Source organism: Ranitomeya imitator, chromosome 2 (genome assembly GCF_032444005.1).
Source record: "Ranitomeya imitator isolate aRanImi1 chromosome 2, aRanImi1.pri, whole genome shotgun sequence".
Taxonomy (NCBI): domain Eukaryota; kingdom Metazoa; phylum Chordata; class Amphibia; order Anura; family Dendrobatidae; genus Ranitomeya; species Ranitomeya imitator.
This window is the reverse complement of record NC_091283.1, coordinates 240,713,824-240,729,899: the sequence shown is the minus strand read 5'-3', so window position 1 is coordinate 240,729,899 and position 16,076 is coordinate 240,713,824.

The window sequence follows — 16,076 nt, the reverse complement described above, 5'->3', positions numbered from 1 at the left end:
TTCATAGTTGGTTTTTATTCCATTTTTTTGTATTTTTATGGGCCATATTGGCATGACATAACGGACACAGGATTTACATATATGGACACCAGTTAACTACAGACACTTATACATATATTTATATATAATTTTTATACATATTTTTTTTATATATATGCATTTTTTTGCTCTATTGTATGGTATAGTCTGAGTTTTATGTAACTAATAAAGCATCTTTTATGACCACATCCTTGCTTTGATTGTTTTTATGGGATTTTTTTCTATGTGGAGCTTGAAATTTCCCCTTCATTATATGTAGTGCCTCACTACGATACTTACACACTGGGTGTCCTTGGGGTAGTTTTATTTATCTATCAAGGTATATTGATATAAGATATATATATATATATATATATATATACAGTATATATATATTTTGGTTTATTTTTTACCCTGTGTGCACTAGTGTGTTTTTAATTGACTCCAGGGTGGCAGACTGGGCAGTGGAGGCACGGGACATTTGGGACCGCACTCAAGATGCCATTCGGGCCTCGAAGGAGAGAATGAGGTCCTCCGCCGATGCACATCGGCGCCCTGCCCCGACCTTTGCTCCTGGCGATTTAGTGTGGCTCTCCGCCCGTAACATCAGGCTGCGTGTAGAGTCCACTAAGTTTGCACCTCGCTACTTGGGTCCCTTCAAGGTCCTCGAACAGGTTAATCCTGTGGTCTACCGTCTGGCCCTTCCTCCTCGCCTTGGTATCACCGACACCTTTCATGTGTCCCTCCTTAAGCCCGTATACATGTCTCGGTTTTCTGAGTCATCTGCCGAGACATGGGGTTCGTCTACGGACGATTTCGAGGTGAACGCTATTTTGGGGTGCATGGTGGTACGTGGCAAAAAATTTTATTTGGTGGACTGGAAGGGTTATGGTCCTGAGGACAGGCCCTGGGAGCCTGCTGAGCACATTCGGGCTCCGCAGCTCATTGCTGCCTTCGAGCGTAGCGAGGCCCAAGGAGGGGGGGCCCTAGGAGGGGGGGGGTAATGTTAGGAGTCGAGTTTCCTCTGCTGCACAGGGGGAATCTCGATCCGTGTCTGCTGCGGTCTCCCATTCGGCATCGGCCGCAGTGGTGTCTGCTCAGCGGAGGCGTCGCTCCCAGCGTCTCGCTGGGACTGATTCTGTGCAAAGGGTTACTGCTGCCTTTTCTGGCTCTCCTGTGGTACCCTGCACTGATCTGCGGCGAGCGGGCTTCTCTGGGACTAAGTCCTTATTTGCACACACTGAGCATGCCCAGGGCAAGATCTCCCGTTGGAGATCGAGGGTCACATGCTCAGGTACTGCAGCATGTCCCATTGGTCCTCCAGGAAGGTCCTGGAAGGGCAAAACTGCGGTAGCAGCTTCCTGTGCTGCAACTATATAAGCTGCGCATAACCGCACGGCCATGCGCTAGTATTGTCTTGAAAATATATGTGTGTGTGTAGATGGATGTATGTCGAAGGATGAAAGCTCCTAAGTATCCCTCCCTAGTGTTGTTGTCTGTTTGTGGATGATGGTAGCTATCTAGCGCCCGACTAGCCATCAGCACAAAACACACATAACAGCGTCTAGTTGCTGTGACCGCCTGTACGGCGCCGTGCACTTTCCTTACCCAAGCCTGGGTGGTTAGCGGCATCCGTTTGTGCGGCACCGCACGCACACTCGTGCCTTTTTATATTATTGTTTCTGTCTCTCTGACACCCCAGTTGTGGTGTCGAGTGCATGAGGTCTTTGAACCCAAATCCTGTGTCATGGGATTGTGTTCTGAGACTTCTTGCTTGCGCTCTATGTGCGGTACCGCGGCCCTGTGACGCAACAGGGTTCGCTTCCTTCACACAGGGTGAATTTAACCCATGTGTGTATACTTATTGTACCGCCATATCGTCTGTCTCTACTAGCAGCAGGGTTTTCACCTGCACGGTGGACCTCGGACTGCGAACGCACCTAATACCATAACATCTGATTCTTGGTGCGTTCCGCCAGTCCCTAACAACCAAGTACTAAAAATGACCGTTTTATTTAAAATCATTGAATCTGTCCAATTACTTTTGGTCCCTTTAAAAACAGGGTGGCACATGTTAAGGAGCTGAAACTCCTATACCCTTCATCCAATTTTAATGTGGATACCCTCAAATGAAAGCTGAAAGTCTGAACTTCAACTGCATCTGAATTGTTTTGTTTAAAATTCATTGTGGTAATGTCTATAACCAAAATTAGAAAAATGTTGTCTCTGTCCAGTGGTGTAGGGCGGGGGGGGCGGGCCGCCCCGGGCGGCACACTGCGGGGGGCGGGTCACCGGGCCGCGGCCGGCGCTGCAGGAGGAGGGAAAAAAAAAATATATGTGCCCTTTAAATCTTCGGGCGCCTCCCCCCCCCCCCCGTGCCAGCGCTAATACTCACCTCTCCTGGTTCCTGCGGCTGCGCGGTAGCTGCAGCGTCTTCAGCGCCCTCTGACTCTGCGACGTCTCAGGGCAGAGGGTGCGATGACGTCATCACTGCGTGCTCAGCCTCTGTCCTGAGCGTTGCAGAGCCGGAGAGACGTTGAGTGCACCGGACCTGCGCTGGGAACGGGAGAGGTGAGGATTTTACTTTTTTTTTTTTCTTTGTCTGACTCTGTCTGGGGGCGATGCTGGAGACCCTGGGGCAGATTTCTGGACAGACTGGGGCAGATTTCTGGACAGACTGGGGCAGATTTCTGGACAGACTGGGGCAGATTTCTGGACAGACTGGGGCAGATTTCTGGACAGACTGGGGCAATGCTGGAGACCCTGGGGCAGATTTCTGGACACTGGGGCAATGCTGGACACTGGGGCAGATTGCTGGACACTGGGGCAGATTGCTGGACACACTGGGGGCAATGCTGGACACACTGGGGCAATGCTGGAGACCCTGGGGCAGATTGCTGGGCACATTGGGGCAGATTGCTGGACACACTGGGGGCAATGCTGGACACACTGGGGCAGATTGCTGGACATACGGGGCAGATTGCTGGACACACTGGGGGTAATATGCTGGACACACTGGGGCAGATTGCTGGACAACCTGGGGGTAATATGCTGGACACACTGGGGGTAATATGCTGGACACACTGGGGCAGATTGCTGGACACACTGGGGCAGATTGCTGGACACACTGGGGGCAGGACTTGAGGCATGGGCAGAATGTAGATACGGGGCATGATTGGAGACACGGGGCAGAATGAAAGACATGGGGCAGGATGGATACGATGGAGACTGATGGGGCAGGATGGGGAGATCATATGGTGTAGAATAGATACTCATGAGGGCAGGATGCGAGAACAGGAATGAGATAAACGGGGCCAGGGTGGGGAATATTATTACCATAGGAGCTAATTAAGGGATGTTATTACTGCAGTGATTTATTTATTTTATTTTTTGAGTATACTGTTTTAAATGGGGGGCGGTCCTGTTAGTGTGCAGAGTGACACTATATCACCTTTTTTTCTTCATGTGGTGTAATGTAGAAGTTGTTAAAAATTAAGTAATGTGTTCTGCAAGCGGAGCTCGAGATAACTGTGTTATTTCCTGCAGAAACGAGTGCTGGCTGGGAGAAATGATGGCGGTCTGTGCTGGATGAAAGATGAATGAAGGACTTCATCTAGAGACGTCACTGGTGAGTCAGTGTTACCTATACACTGACACTATACACTATATACTATATACAGCGGTCCTGTGTACAATGTCACCAGTAATCACTGTATTACCTATACATTATATACAGAGCTCCTGTGTATAATACCACCAGTGATCTTTGTATTACCTCTACACAGACACTGCATACAAAGTACAGATCTCCTGTGAATACTGGCACTTATGGTGATAGTATTGTGTTTTTTTTTCTTTATTACTGATCAGTATTGTAGTATTCAGTCACTATGTGGTGGTAATATGTGGTCTGGAAATGGTGTTGTGGTATTTGTCCCTTGTATGTGCTATTTGGTCACCAAGTGGTGGTAATATGTGATCTGGTCATGGTGAGGCGGTATTTGTCCCTTGTATATAATATTTTTCGGTCACTATGTGGTCTGGTCATGGTGTGGTGGTGTTTCTTCCTGTATGTGATATTATTGGTCTTGGTATAGTGGATTCTGTTGTGTATGGCAGTCATTTGTTCTCTCTGATATTAGTTAATTAAAAGTCACAGGTTTGGCATGTGGGGGTGAGACCATTAGGCCCAGTTTAAGTTCTACATAACAGGAAAACTCGGGAGCAGCCCCGGGCGGCAAAAGCTCTAGCTACGCCTCTGTCTCTGTCCAAATATATATGGACTGAACTGTACTTGCAGTAAAATTGTCTCTCATCCACTTTCTGGGCTCTCTTCGATCCCACCACGTAAGGGTGTTCTCGGACAACCAGGTGGTGGTGGCATGCCTAAACCACCAGGGGGGCACCAGATTTCGGGCTTTGATGGAGGTATCAAAATCCATCCTTTATCTGGCAGAGAGCAGTTTAGAGTCATTGACAGCTCTCCACATAAAAGGCACAGAGAACCGAACACTGGACTTTCTAAGCCGAACACGCCTAAAACATTGGGAGTGGGAACTAAATCAGTATTCAATCAGATTGTACAGCTTTGGGGTAGAACCAGAAATAGACCTATTTGTGAACAGTCGGAATCGGAAAATAGAAGCCTTCTGCTCAATCGATCCCTGGGGGACCCAGTAGCTCTAGATGCCTTCACAATACCCTGGGATTACCTTCTGGCTGATGCTTTTCCGCCAATAGCTCTAATACCCTTAGTGTTGAGGAAAATTCGGGAGGACAATGCAAGGGTTATTGTAATAGCACCTTTCTGTCCACGAAGAATATGGTTTTCGTGGCTGAAGATTATGTCCATCTCAGACCCTTGGGTCCTGACGGACACTCCAGACCTTTAGTCCCAGGGGCCAGTGTATCATCAACACATAAAAAAGTTACACATGACAGCTTGGCATTTGAGAGGGAACTCCTAAGCCGTAGGGGTTTCTCTTCAAACTTAGTATCCACCCTATTACAAAGTAGGAAACCAGTAACTACTAAAGCATATGGGAGGGGTGTGGAAAAAATTCATCTCAGTATCAGGTGCCGACCTAACTGGGGAAGTCCCAATAAACAAAATCTTAGAATTTTTACAGAAGGGGTTGGAACAGGGGTAGTCTACAAGCACCTTGAAAGTACAGGTGTCGGCTCTAGGAGCTTTGTACAACTATGACCTAGCTTAAAGTCGTTGGATAATAAGATTTATTAGGGCCTCAAGTAGATCCAGGCCTATCTCCCTCCTTACTACTCCTCCCTGGGACCTAAACTTAGTCCTGAATACATTAACTAAGACTCCCTTTGAACCTCTGTCTGAGGTTCCGTTGAAAATCATATCCCTTAAAACCTCCCTTCTTGTAGCTTTAACATCAGCCTGTAGGGTTAGTGATATACAAGCTCTATTGGCGTACCCACCCTTCACACAGATACTGGAAGATAGTCATTCTTAAGACTGACCCAGCTTACCTCCCGAATCACAGTTCCATAGGACCCAAGAAATCTCTTTGCCCTCCTTCTGCCCCAATCCCAAATATAAGGGGGAAGAAGTACTGCATACGTTTGATGTAAAGAGATGCCTGATCCAGTATCTGATAGCTACGAGGGAGTGTAGGAAGGATAGGGCTCTGTTTGTCTGCTTTCAGGGTCCACGAAAGGGACAAAAAGCATCAAAGGCCATGCTGGCAAGATGGATAAGAGATGCCATCACCCTATCCTATTCCTCCTGTGGAGCAGGCATCCCAGAGGAGATAAGAGCCCATTCAACCAGCGTTGTGGCAACTTCCTGGGCAGAGAGAGCCGGCACTTCAATAGAGCAGATATGTAAAGCCGCTACTTGGTCTTCTCCCTCTACATTCTTTAACCATTACCGGCTAGACTTGACCTCTTCTTCGGACCTCACCTTTGGGAAAAGGTTCTGGAGGTAGTGATGCCCCCTAATGTACAAATCTATGTAATTCTCTCCGTGGTGCCGTCATGGAGGAAAGAGAAAATCATAGTTACTTACCGATAACGGTAATTCTCTGATCCCATGACAGCACCCGTACATTCCCTTCCTTCACGCCTAGGTGAGCACACTAGATTTAGTTAGTTATTAGTAATTAGTCACGCAGTGCCTCTATTAAGCTTAAATTAAATAATTTGTTTTGTATAACCATTTGAGTTGCAGCTGAAAGTTCTGTATAATGCTCTGTAAACCAACTGATGTGTGAGAGAGGTAACGCCTTTTTCACCTGTAGGTTTCCTGTCCCTGAGGGCGGATCTCTCTCTCCGTGGTGTTGTCATGGGATCAGAAAAATATCGTTATTGGTAAGTAACTATGATTTTTTTCTGATGGGGCCATGCATACCAGGATGAGGGTGGGGGTCAATTATAAGGATTGGACCATGCATACCAGGACCGGGATGGGGGCCAATCATACCAAAATAGGGATGGTGCCCTGCATGCTACAACAAGATGGGGCCCTTCATACCAGGATAAGGATGGGGCCGTTCATACTAGTATAGGGATGAGGGATCCATGCACACTAGGATATGAATGAGGAAGCCATGTGTATCAGCATAGGGATGAGGGGACCATATATACCAGGATAGGGGATATTAACCCCTTAATCCCATATGACGTACTATCCCGTCGAGGTGGGGTGGGCCTTAAATCCCACCGACGGGATTGTACTTCATATGTGATGGGCCACGCTCACGGGGGGAGCGCGGCCAATAGCGGCCGGATGTCAGCTGACTATCGCAGCTGACATCCAGCACTATGTGCCAGGAGTGGTCACGGACCGCACCCGGCACATTAACCCCCGGCACACTGCGATCAAACATGATCGAAGTGTACCGGCAGTACAGGGAAGCATTGCGCAGGGAGGGGGCTCCCTGCGGGCTTCCCTGAGACGATCGGTACAAGGTGATGTACTCATCTTGTACCGAGCGTCTCCTCCCTGCAGTCCCCGGATCCAAAATGGCTGCGGGGCTGCATCCGGGTCCTGCAGGCAGTACTTCCGGGTGCAGACCAGGCTCTGGTAAGGCTGCACGGCTGTATGTCAGATCGCCGATCTGACAGAGTGCTGTGCAAACTGTCAGATCGGCGATCTGTGATGTCCCCCCTGGGACAAAGTAAAAAAGTAAAAAAAAAAAAATCCCTACATGTGTAAAAAAAAAAAAAAAATTCCTAAATAAAGAAAAAAAATATTCCCATAAATACATTTCTTTATCTAAAAAAAAATAAACAATAGTACACATATTTAGTATTGCCGTGTCCATAACGACCCAACCTATAAAACTGTCCCACTAGTTAACCCCTTCAGTAAACACCGTAAGAAAAAAAAAGCCAAAAAACAACGCTTTATTATGATACCGCCAAACAAAAAGTGGAATAACACGCGATCAAAAAGACGGATATAAATAACCATGGTACCGCTGAAAGCGTCATCTTGTCCCGCAAAAAAGGAGCCGCCATACAGCATCATAAGCAAAAAAATAAAAAAGTTATAGTCCTCAGAATAAAGTGATGCAAAAATAATTATTTTTTCTATAAAATAAGCTTTTATCGTATAAAAGCGCCAAAACATAAAAAAATGATATAAATGAGGTGTCGCTGTAATCGTACTGACCCAAAGAATAAAACTGCTTTATCAATTTTACCAAACGCGGAACGGTATAAATGCCTCCCCCAAAAGAAATTCATGAATAGCTGGTTTTTGGTCATTCTTCCTCACAAAAATCGGAATAAAAAGCGATCAAAAAATGCCATGTGCCCGAAAATGTTACCAATAAAAACGTCAACTCGTCCTGCAAAAAACAAGACCTCACATGACTCTGTGGATCAAAATATGGAAAAATTATAGCTCTCAAAATGTGGTAACGCAAAAAATATTTTTTGCACTAAAAAGCGTCTTTCAGTGTGTGACGGCTGCCAATCATAAAAATCCGCAAAAAAAATCGCTATAAAAGTAAATCAAACCCCCCTTCATCACCCCCTTAGTTAGGGAAAAATAAAAAAAATGTATTTATTTCCATTTTCCCATTAGGGTTAGGGCTAGGATTAGGGCTAGGGTTAGTGTTGTGAATTCTGTTGTCGAACTCTGTGGTCGTGAATGGTACTTCGGCGGGTTCTGTCCATGGACTCCCTCTGGTGGCTGTGAGTGAAGCTGCTGCTTCTGAGGTTCCTTACACAGGTGACGTGGTTTATCCTTTGGTTGGCTGCTCTATTTAACCACTCAGATCGTTACTCCATGCCAGCTGTCAATGTTCCTGCATTGGTTCAGTTCGCTCTTGGATCTTTCTGGTGACCTGTCTTCTCCAGCAGAAGCTAAGTTCCTGATAGTTATTATTTGTTCATTGTTTCCTTGTCCAGCTGGTTATCATGATTTTGTCTTGCTAGCTGGAAGCTCTGGGATGTAGAGTGGCATCTCCGCACCGTTAGTCGGTGCGGAGGTCTTTTTGCACACTTTGCGTGGTCTTTTGTAGTTTTTTGTGCTGACCGCAAAGATACCTTTCCTATCCTCTCTGTTTAGTAAGTCTGGCCTCCCTTTGCTGAAACCTGTTTCATTTCTGCGTTTGTGACTTTCATCTTTACTCACAGTCAATATATGTGGGGGGCTGCCTTTTCTTTTGGGGAATTTCTCTGAGGCAAGGTAGGCTTTATTTTCTATCTCTAGGGCTAGCTAGCTCTTAGGCTGTGAAGAGGCGTCTAGGGAGAGTCAGGAACGCTCCACGGCTATTTCTAGTTGTTGTGATAGGATTAGGGCCTGCGGTCAGCAGAGCTCCCACATCCCAGAGCTTGTCCTGTGTGAGTTTATCTATCAGGTCGTGCTGGGTGCTCCTAACCACCAGGTCATAACATTACAGCTGGCCCAAAGTATTAATGCATCTCAATAGAGGGATAAGAGAAGTTCTGAGACCATTTTTTTTTCTTTGCACTGTGTTTTGTCTTTCTTTTCCCCTAAACCTTTGGGTGGTTCAGGACACAGGTGTAGATATGGACATTCAAGGTCTGTCCTCTTGTGTGGATCATCTCACTGCAAGGGTACAAAACATTCAAGATTTTGTGGTTCAGAATCCTATGTTAGAGCCTAGAATTCCTATTCCTGATTTATTTTCTGGGGATAGATCTAAGTTTCTGAATTTCAAAAATAATTGTAAACTGTTTCTAGCTTTGAAACCCCGCTCCTCTGGTGACCCCGTTCAACAAGTAAAAATCATTATTTCTGTGTTGCGTGGTGACCCTCAAGACTGGGCATTTTCCCTTGCGTCAGGAGATCCTGCATTGCGTGATGTTGATGCGTTTTTTCTGGCGCTTGGATTGCTTTATGATGAACCAAATTCAGTGGATCAGGCAGAGAAAATCTTGCTGGCTTTGTGTCAGGGTCAGGATGAAGCGGAGGTGTACTGTCAGAAGTTTAGAAAGTGGTCTGTGCTTACTCAGTGGAATGAGTGTGCCCTGGCGGCAATTTTCAGAAAGGGTCTTTCTGAAGCCCTTAAGGATGTCATGGTGGGATTTCCCACGCCTGCTGGTCTGAATGAGTCTATGTCCTTAGCCATTCAGATCGATCGGCGCTTGCGTGAGCGCAAAGCTGTGCACCATCTGGCGGTATTCTCTGAGCATAGGCCTGAGCCTATGCAGTGTGATAGGACTTTGACTAGAGCTGAACAGCAAGAACACAGACGTCGGAATGGGCTGTGTTTTTACTGTGGTGAATCCACTCATGCTATCTCCGATTGTCCATTGGTACGGTACAGTCTAAATTTCCTTTGTCCGTTACTCTGATTTGCTCTCTGTCGTCCTATTCTGTTATGGCATTTGTGGATTCAGGCGCTGCCCTGAATTTGATGGACTTGGAGTTTGCCAGGCGCTGTGGTTTTTTCTTGGAGCCCTTGCAGTATCCTATTCCATTGAGAGGAACTGATGCTACGCCTTTGGCCAAGAATAAGCGTCAGTACTGGACTCAATTGACCATGTGCATGGCTCCTGCACATCAGGAGGATATTCGCTTTTTGGTGTTGCATAATCTGCATGATGTGGTCGTTTTGGGGTTGCCATGGCTACAGGTCCATAATCCAGTGTTAGATTGGAAATCTATGTCTGTGTCCGGCTGGGGTTGTCAGGGGGTACATGGTGATGTTCCATTGTTGTCAATTTCGCCTTCCTCTCCTTCTGAAGTCCCTGAGTTTTTATCAGATTACCGGGATGTATTTGAAGAGCCCAAATCCGGTGCCCTACCTCCTCATAGGGATTGCGATTGTGCTATTAATTTGGTTCCTGGTAGTAAGTTTCCTAAGGGCCGTTTGTTTAATTTATCTGTGCCAGAGCACGCCGCTATGCGGAGTTATATAAAGGAATCCTTGGAGAAGGTTCATATTGTATTGATTACCGCCTTCTTAATAAAATCACAGTCAAATTTCAGTATCCTTTGCCGCTGCTGTCTGATTTGTTTGCTCGGATTAAGGGGGCTAGTTGGTTCACCAAGATAGATCTTCGAGGGGCGTATAATCTTGTGCGAATTAAACAGGGCGATGAATGGAAAACAGCATTTAATACGCCCGAGGGCCATTTTGAGTACCTGGTTATGCCATTCGGGCTTTCTAATGCTCCATCTGTGTTTCAGTCCTTTATGCATGACATCTTTCGAGAGTACCTGGATAGATTCATGATTGTATATTTGGATGACATTTTGGTCTTTTCGGATGATTGGGAGTCTCATGTGAAGCAGGTCAGAATGGTGTTCCAGGTCCTTCGTGCGAATTCCTTGTTTGTGAAGGGGTCAAAGTGTCTCTTTGGAGTTCAGAAGGTTTCATTTTTGGGTTTCATTTTTTCCCCTTCTACTATCGAGATGGACCCTGTTAAAGTTCAGGCCATTTATGATTGGACTCAGCCGACATCTGTGAAGAGCCTGCAGAAGTTCCTGGGCTTTGCTAATTTTTACCGTCGCTTCATCGCTAATTTTTCTAGTATTGCTAAACCGTTGACTGATTTGACAAAGAAAGGTGCTGATGTGGTCAATTGGTCCTCTGCGGCCGTAGAGGCTTTTCAGGAGTTGAAGCGTCGTTTTTCTTCTGCCCCTGTGTTGTGTGTTATGCTGTGCTATCAGGCAACACAGTGTGCAGTAATCAGCGCACATACAGTGATATGGCAATAACCCAAAAACAATAGAACAAGCTCTGAGACGTGGAATCTCTGCAGACTGCAATACCTGATCCTATCCTCACACAACTAAAAGCAGCAGTGGATTGCGCCTAACACTACCTATGCAACTCGGCACTGCCTGAGGAGCTGACTAGCCTGAAGATAGAAATACAAGCCTGACTTGCCTCAGAGAAATACCCCAAAGGAATAGGCAGCCCCCCACATATAATGACTGTTAGCAAGATGAAAAGACAAAACGTAGGAATGAAATAGATTCAGCAAAGTGAGGCCCGATATTCTAGACAGAGCGAGGATAGCAAAGAGAACTATGCAGTCTACAAAAAACCCTAAAGCAGAACCACGCAAAGGGGGGCAAAAAGACCCACCGTGCCGAACTAACGGCACGACGGTGCACCCTTTGCGTCTCAGAGCTTCCAGCAAAAGAGAATAGCAAAGCTGGACAGAAAAAACGGAAACAAAAACAAAGTAACACTTATCTAGCAGAGCAGCAGGCCACAGGAAAGATGCAGTAGCTCAGATCCAACACTGGAACATTGACAAGGAGCAAGGAAGACAGACTCAGGTGGAGTTAAATAGCAAGGCAGCCAACGAGCTCACCAAAACACCTGAGGGAGGAAGCCCAGAGGCTGCAATACCACTTGTGACCACAGGAGTGAATTCAGCCACAGAATTCACAACAGTACCCCCCCCTTGAGGAGGGGTCACTGAACCCTCACCAGAACCCCCAGGCCGACCAGGATGAGCCACATGAAAGGCACGAACAAGATCTGGGGCATGGACATCAGAGGCAAAAACCCAGGAATTATCCTCCTGAGCATAACCCCTCCATTTGACCAGATACTGGAGTTTCCGTCTAGAGACACGAGAATCCAAAATTTTCTCCACAATATACTCCAATTCCCCCTCCACCAAAACAGGGGCAGGAGGCTCCACAGATGGAACCATAGGTGCCACGTATCTTCTCAACAACGACCTATGGAATACATTATGTATGGAAAAGGAGTCTGGGAGGGTCAGACGAAAAGACACCGGATTGAGAATCTCAGAAATCCTATACGGACCAATAAAACGAGGTTTAAATTTAGGAGAGAAAACCTTCATAGGAATATGACGAGAAGATAACCAAACCAGATCCCCAACACGAAGTCGGGGACCCACACGGCGTCTACGATTAGCGAAAAGCTGAGCCTTCTCCTGGGACAAGGTCAAATTGTCCACTACCTGAGTCCAGATCTGCTGCAACCTGTCCACCACAGAATCCACACCAGGACAGTCCGAAGACTCAACCTGTCCTGAAGAGAAACGAGGATGGAACCCAGAATTGCAGAAAAATGGAGAGACCAAGGTAGCCGAGCTGGCCCGATTATTAAGGGCGAACTCAGCCAACGGCAAAAATGACACCCAATCATCCTGGTCAGCAGAAACAAAACATCTCAGATATGTTTCCAAGGTCTGATTGGTTCGTTCGGTCTGGCCATTAGTCTGAGGATGGAAGGCCGAGGAAAAAGATAGGTCAATGCCCATCCTACCACAAAAGGCTCGCCAGAACCTCGAGACAAACTGGGAACCTCTGTCAGAAACAATATTCTCAGGAATGCCATGCAAACGAACCACATGCTGGAAGAACAAAGGCACCAAATCAGAGGAGGAAGGCAATTTAACCAAGGGCACCAGATGGACCATTTTAGAAAAGCGATCACAGACCACCCAAATGACCGACATCTTTTGAGAAACGGGAAGGTCAGAAATGAAATCCATCGAAATATGTGTCCAAGGCCTCTTCGGGACCGGCAAGGGCAAAAGCAACCCACTGGCACGTGAACAGCAGGGCTTAGCCCTAGCACAAATCCCACAGGACTGCACAAAAGCACGCACATCCCGTGACAGAGATGGCCACCAGAAGGATCTAGCCACTAACTCTCTGGTACCAAAGATTCCTGGATGACCAGCCAGCACCGAACAATGAAGTTCAGAGATAACTTTACTAGTCCACCTATCAGGGACGAACAGTTTCTCGGCCGGACAACGATCAGGTTTATTAGCCTGAAATTTCTGCAACACTCTCCGCAAATCAGGAGAGATGGCAGACACAATGACTCCTTCCTTGAGGATACTCGCCGGCTCAGATAACCCCGGAGAGTCGGGCACAAAACTCCTAGACAGAGCATCCGCCTTCACATTTTTAGAGCCCGGAAGGTACGAAATCACAAAATCAAATCGAGCAAAAAATAACGACCAACGGGCCTGTCTAGGATTCAAGCGCTTGGCAGACTCGAGATAAGTAAGATTCTTATGATCAGTCAATACCACCACGCGATGCTTAGCTCCCTCAAGCCAATGACGCCACTCCTCGAATGCCCACTTCATGGCCAGCAACTCTCGGTTGCCCACATCATAATTACGCTCAGCAGCAGAAAATTTCCTGGAAAAGAAAGCACATGGTTTCAACACTGAGCAACCAGAACCTCTCTGTGACAAAACCGCCCCTGCTCCAATCTCAGAAGCATCAACCTCGACCTGGAACGGAAGAGAAACATCTGGTTGACACAACACAGGGGCACAGCAAAAACGACGCTTCAACTCCTGAAAAGCTTCCACGGCAGCAGAAGACCAATTAACCAAATCAGCACCCTTCTTGGTCAAATCGGTCAATGGTCTGGCAATGCTAGAAAAATTACAGATGAAGCGACGATAAAAATTAGCAAAGCCCAGGAATTTCTGCAGACTTTTCAGAGATGTCGGCTGAGTCCAATCCTGGATGGCCTGGACCTTAACCGGATCCATCTCGATAGTAGAAGGGGAAAAGATGAACCCCAAAAATGAAACTTTCTGCACACCGAAGAGACACTTTGATCCCTTCACGAACAAGGAATTAGCACGCAGTACCTGGAAAACCATTCTGACTTGCTTCACATGAGACTCCCAATCATCAGAGAAGATCAAAATGTCATCCAAGTAAACAATCAGGAATTTATCCAGATACTCACGGAAAATGTCATGCATAAAAGACTGAAAAACAGATGGAGCATTGGCAAGTCCGAACGGCATCACCAGATACTCAAAATGACCCTCGGGCGTATTAAATGCCGTTTTCCATTCATCTCCCTGCCTGATTCTCACCAGATTATACGCACCACGAAGATCAATCTTAGTAAACCAACTAGCCCCCTTAATCCGAGCAAACAAGTCAGATATCAATGGCAAGGGATACTGAAACTTAACAGTGATCTTATTAAGAAGGCGGTAATCAATACACGGTCTTAACGAACCATCCTTTTTGGCTACAAAAAAGAACCCTGCTCCCAATGGTGATGACGATGGGCGAATATGTCCCTTCTCCAGGGATTCTTTCACATAACTGCGCATAGCGGTGTGTTCAGGCACGGACAAATTAAATAAACGACCCTTAGGGAATTTACTACCAGGAATCAAATTGATAGCACAATCACAATTCCTATGCGGAGGTAGGGCATCAGACTTGGGCTCTTCAAATACATCCTGAAAGTCAGACAAGAACTCTGGGATGTCAGAAGGAATGGATGACGAAATAGACAAAAATGGAACATCACCATGTACACCCTGACAACCCCAGCTGGTTACCGACATAGAGTTCCAATCTAATACTGGATTATGGGTTTGTAGCCATGGCAACCCCAACACGACCACATCATGCAGATTATGCAGTACCAGAAAGCGAATAACTTCCTGATGTGCAGGAGCCATGCACATGGTCAGCTGGGCCCAGTACTGAGGCTTATTCTTGGCCAAAGGTGTAGCATCAATTCCTCTCAACGGAATAGGACACCGCAAAGGCTCCAAGAAAAATCCACAACGTTTAGCATAATCCAAATCCATCAGATTCAGGGCAGCGCCTGAATCCACAAACGCCATGACAGAATACGATGACAAAGAGCATATCAAGGTAATGGACGGAAGGAATTTGGACTGTACAGTACCAATGACGGCAGAGCTATCGAACCGCCTAGTGCGCTTAGGACAATTAGAAATAGCATGAGTGGAATCACCACAGTAGAAACACAGCCTGTTCAGACGTCTGTGTTCTTGCCGTTCAACTTTAGTCATAGTCCTGTCGCACTGCATAGGCTCAGGTTTACTCTCAGACAATACTGCCAGATGGTGCACAGATTTACGCTCGCGCAAGCGACGACCGATCTGAATGGCCAAGGACATAGACTCATTCAAACCAGCAGGCATAGGAAATCCCACCATGACATCCTTAAGAGCTTCAGAGAGACCCTTTCTGAACCAAGCCGCCAGTGCAGATTCATTCCACAGAGTGAGTACTGACCACTTCCTAAATTTCTGACAATATACTTCTACATCATCCTGACCCTGGCATAAAGCCAGCAAATTTTTCTCAGCCTGATCCACTGAATTAGGCTCATCGTAAAGCAATCCAAGCGCCTGGAAAAACGCATCAACATTACTCAATGCAGGGTCTCCTGGCGCAAGAGAAAACGCCCAGTCCTGTGGGTCGCCGCGCAAAAAAGAAATAATAATCAAAACCTGTTGAATAGGATTACCAGAAGAATGAGGTTTCAAGGCCAGAAATAGCTTACAATTATTTTTGAAGCTCAGGAACTTAGTTCTGTCACCAAAAAACAAATCAGGAATAGGAATTCTTGGTTCTAACATAGATTTCTGATCAATTGTATCTTGAATCTTTTGTACATTTATAACGAGATTATCCATTGAGGAGCACAGAGCCTGAATATCCATGTCCACAGCTGTGTCCTGAAGCACTCTAATGTCTAGGGGAAAAAAAAAAAAAAAAACTGAAGACAGAGCTGAGGAAAAAAAAAAAATGATGTCAGGACTTCTTTTTTCCCTCTATTGAGAATCATTGGTATGGCTCCTTGTAC